This window comes from Chrysochloris asiatica, unplaced genomic scaffold (assembly GCF_000296735.1).
Source record: "Chrysochloris asiatica unplaced genomic scaffold, ChrAsi1.0 scaffold00047, whole genome shotgun sequence".
Lineage (NCBI taxonomy): Eukaryota > Metazoa > Chordata > Mammalia > Afrosoricida > Chrysochloridae > Chrysochloris > Chrysochloris asiatica.
In genome coordinates this window covers 2,035,525-2,040,536 of record NW_006408565.1, presented here as the reverse complement: position 1 = coordinate 2,040,536, position 5,012 = coordinate 2,035,525, and positions in this window count along the sequence as shown.

The window sequence follows — 5,012 nt, the reverse complement described above, 5'->3', positions numbered from 1 at the left end:
CCAGATTCCTGAAATTTCAATGAATTGTGAGATCTGAAAGTAAGTAGTAATTTTTCCTGGAACATATAACAACCAGGTGTGGCCCAGTATGCTCAAACTGGAGCTTGGTCCCCCCAGATCATGGCCTCCCCACTGGACTGCTCAGCTGGGGAGGTGGACCAGACATCCAAGTTTCAGGCTGCAACCCCTTTTTTCTCTAAAAAAAGTCTTCTCTCATCTCCTCCTTTATAATAGCAGTATCTCCATGTCAATTAAAAAAAAACCCAAAAACCCTAGCATATCCTATTTTATGTATATTTGTAGATAGATAGGACACCCTGGTGACACAGTGGTTAAGCACTCAGCTGCTAACCCAGAGTTCAGTGGTTTGAACCCACCAGCCACTCCACGGGAGAAAGATGTGGCAGCCTGCTTCTGTAAATATTTACAGCCTTGGGAACCCTGTGAGGGCCACTATGAGTCAGAATCAATTACACAGTAATGGGTTTGGTTTCATTTTGGCTGTTGATAGATATGTAGATGCTGCCATACAACTGATTTTAACTCATATACAGCAAAACAGAATGCAGTGCTATCTGGTCCTGCATCATCTTCACAATTGTTAGCATTTTTGGATTCATCACTGTGGCTAGTGTGCCAGTCCATCTTACTGACGGTCACCCTCATTAGCCCTCTACTTCACCAAAGACAATGTCCTCTTCCAGCAATGGATCCCTTCTGATAGCATGACATGTCCAAAGCAATTGAGTTGGACAATGTTCTGTTATGATAACATAAGATTCACCTGAAACTTTTTTTTTTTTTTTTCGGTCATGCTGACTCATAATTCTCTACTGTTGCTGCAACAGAAATACCACAAGTGGATGGCTTTAACAAACATAAATCTCTTCTGTCACAGGAGGTTAGAAGCACTGGCCCTGGAGAAAGGTCCTTGTTTCCATTAAGTGTCTGTAGGCTCAGCATTAGTTGGCGCTCTCCTTACATCTTGACATCAGTCTTTCCATGGAGCTTCATAGTACAGGGATCTCAGGTCAAAGAAAGCACTCTACATGTGGCTCTTCTTTCTACAGTAGTAGGTCCTTGTGAACTCTGCTGGTGTGTTTAAACTCCTTTATATCTCAAAAGAGATTGTCTCAAAATACAACCTAATCCTTTAGATTGCATCTGGTCTCATAACCATTATAGAAGTGAGGATTTATAGCACATAGGATAATTATATCAGATAAGAGCCAGTCGCAGCAAAGCATATCATGGAGAGTGATTACATCATATTAATCACATCATGGATTAATATATTTTAACTGCTAAACCAGTGATGACCCAGTCTCAGTCAAGTTGACAAAAATCCTTAACTGTAACAGTAATCCTGCTGGTATTTGAAATTCTGGTGGCATAGCTTTCAGCATTACAGTGACATGCAAGGCACCATGACAGATGCATGTATATACATGTGCGTAAGAAAAGAGGTGGTTAAAGCAGATGTTAGCTACAGCTTTTAAGACTTTTTCTTAAAAAGTATGATTACAATGATAAATTCTGAATGGTGTGAATAGGGGCATTTGTTACATTACTTTTTGTGTGTTTTTTCTATCTTTCACATTTCTTTAAAAAAAAAAAATCTGGAAGTAAAAAAGCTCAAGAAAACTTGATGGCAAAAACCCCAGAAAAGTATAAGGAAATCAGAATCACCTATTTCATCTATAATCCTCTCCAACCTCACAGATAACCACCATTCACATTCTATGTGCATATATCAATAAACTTCCTCCATAGGATAAACAATGGACTTCAAACCACAAGGTCAGTAGTCTGAACCCACCAGCCACTTCACAAGGAGAAAGATGAGGCTTTCTACTTCCGCAAAGATTTTAAAAAGCCTGGGAACCTACTCAACAGCACTTAACAATAATGATAACCTTGGAGCTTCAGGGCTCCTGGCTTTACTCTGATCTCTTTTTCACCTTCATGACCACCTTCGTGGCCACTTCACTCCATCCATCAAGGATGAACAATTCTGGTTCTCTGTCCAGAAGTTTGTCCTAATCTCCTATTCATTCTGGTGAACAACTTGTCTTTGCCCTTCTTGGTGTTTCCTCTGCTTTCAGTTCTCTGTCTCCAAATCTTCAGTGAGGTTTTCTTTATCACCTGTCTAAATCAGCACTGTCCAATAATGATGCAGATTTTTTTTACCTACACGGTCCAATCCAGTAGCCACTAAATCCATGCGGTTATGGAGTACTTAGAATGTGGCTAGTGTGACAGAGAAATGGAGTTATTTTACTCAACTTCAGTTTAAATAGCCAATGGAAACTTTATTATTGTTAGGTACCATTCAGTCAGCTCTGACTCATAGCTACTCTGTATACCACAGAGCAAAACACTTGCCCAGTTCTGTACTATCTTCACAATTGTTAAATTTGAGTTTACTGTTGCAACCACTGTGTCAATCTATCTTGGTGGGGATCTTCTTCTTTGTATCTGACTCTCACTTTACCAAGCATGATGTCCTTTATCCAGGGACGGGTCCCTCCTGACAACATGTCCAAAGTACATGAGACAAAGTTTTCCCCTTCTTTGTTTTTATTGGCCTTCTGGCTGTGCTTTTTCCAAGACTGATTTGTTTGTTTTTCTGGAAGGCCAGAGTACTTGAAATATTCTTTACCAACACCATAATTCAAATACATCAAATTTTCTCAAGTCTTCCTTATTCCTTGTTCCGCTTTTACATACACATGAGATGACTGAAAATATCGTGGCTTGAATCAAGCACATCTTAGTTCTCAAGTGACCTCTTTGTTTTTTTAACACTGTAGCGATTCTTTTGCAGCAGATCTGCCCAATGCAATGCGTGGTATGATTTCTTGAATGCTGCTTCAATAAACATTGTTTGTGAATCCCAGGAAAATGAAGCCCCTGATAACACCAACTTTTATCCATTTATCATGATGTTCACTGGTCCAGTTGTGTGAGGATTTTTGTTTTCTTTAAATTGAGTTGAAATCCATACTGAAGGCTGTATTCTTTGCTCTTCATCAGCTAGTGCTTCAAGTCCTCTTTGCTTTCAGCAATTAAGGTTGTGTCATCTGCATATCACAGGTTGTTAATGAGCCTTCCTCCAATCTTGATGCCACATTCTTCTTCATGTATTCCAGCTTCTTGAATTATTTGCTTAGCATACAGATTAAATGAATATGGTGGAAGGATACATCTCTGATGCCACCTTTCCTGATTTTAAACAATTTAGTATGCCCTTATTTTGTTTGGAGGACTGCCTATTGTTCTATGTACAAGTTGCACATAAGCACAATTAAGTGTTCTGGAATTCCCATTCCTCCCAATGTTATCCATAAATTTGTTATGATTAACACAGTCGAATGCTTTTGCAAAGCCAATAAAGCACAAGTAAACATCTTTTCTGTGTTCTCTGCTTTCAGCCAAGATCCACATGATATCATCAATGATAGACCTCATTCTATGTCCTCTTCTGAATCTAGCTTGAAAGGAAGTTTCCTTGGGGTTATGACTTCTTACTGTTGTTGTTAGGTGCCCAGTTGAGTCAGTTCTGACTCATAGTGATACGATGCACAACAGAACAAAACACTGCCTGGTTCTGGGCCCTCCTCATAATTGTTCTTACACTTGGCCCGTTGCTGCTGCCACTGTGCCAATCCATTTTGTTGGGGGCCTTCCTCTTTTTCACTGACCCTCCACTTTACTAAGCATAATGTCCTTTGCTAGGGACTTGTCCATCCTGATAATATGTCCAAAGTATGAGAGATGAAGTCTCACCATCCTGGCTATATTTGTTACAACACAGATTTGTTTGTTCTTTTGGCAGTCCATGGTATTTCCAATATTCTCCTCCAACACCATAACTCAAAAGCATCAATTCTTCTTCAGTCTTCCTTATTCATTGTCCAACTTTCACATTCATATGAGGTGACTGAAAATACCATGGCTTGGGTCAGGCACACCTTAGTCCTCAAGCTGACATCTTTGCTCTTGAACACTTTGAAGAGGTCTTGTGCAGCAGATTAGCCTAATGCAATACGTCGTTTGATTTCTTGACTGCTGCTTCCATGAGTGTTGATAGTGGAGCCAATCAATATGAAGTCTTTGACAACTTTAACCTCTTCTCCATTTATCATACTGTTATTTATGGGTCCATTTGTGAGTATTTTTATTTTCTTTATATTGAAGTGTAATCTATACTGAAGGCTGTAGTATTTTATCTTCATCAGTATTTTAAGTTCTCTTTGCTTTCAGCAAGCAAGGTTGAATCATCTGCATATCACAGGTTGTTAATGAGTCTTCCTCCAATCTAGATGCCACATTCTTCTTCATATAATCCATCTTCTCAGATTATTTGCTCAGCATACAGACTGAGTAAGTATGGTGAAAAGAATACAGCCCTGGCACACACTTTTCCTGATTTTAAACCATTTGGTGTTCCTTGTTCTGTTCAAATGACTGTCTCCTGGTCTATGTACAGGTTCCTCATGAGCACTTTAAGTGTTCTGGAATGCCCATTCTTTGCAATGGTATCCATATCTTGTCATGTTCTACACAGTTTTAAGCTTTTCCATAGTCAATGAAGCACAAGTAAACATTTTCCTGATCCATCTGACATCAGCAAGATATCTGAAATTTTACAACCTCTTCTAATCCAACTTGAATTGCTGGCAGTTCCCTGTCGATATACTGTTACAATCATTTTTGAATTATCTTAAGCAAAAGTTTACTTGCATACTTTATCTCTTTGGAATAGGCACAAATATGGATCTCTTCCAATCAGTTGGCCAGGTAGCTAGTCATCTTCCAAATCAAATTTCTTGGCATAGATGGGTGAGTGCCTCTAGTGATGCATCAGTTTGTTGAAGGATTTCAAATTGTATTCCATCAGTTCCTGGAACCTTCCCCCCCCACCCCCCCACCCCCACCAATGCCTTCAGTGCAGATTGGATTTCTTCCTTCAGTACCATTGGTTCTTGATCATATGCTACCATTTGAAA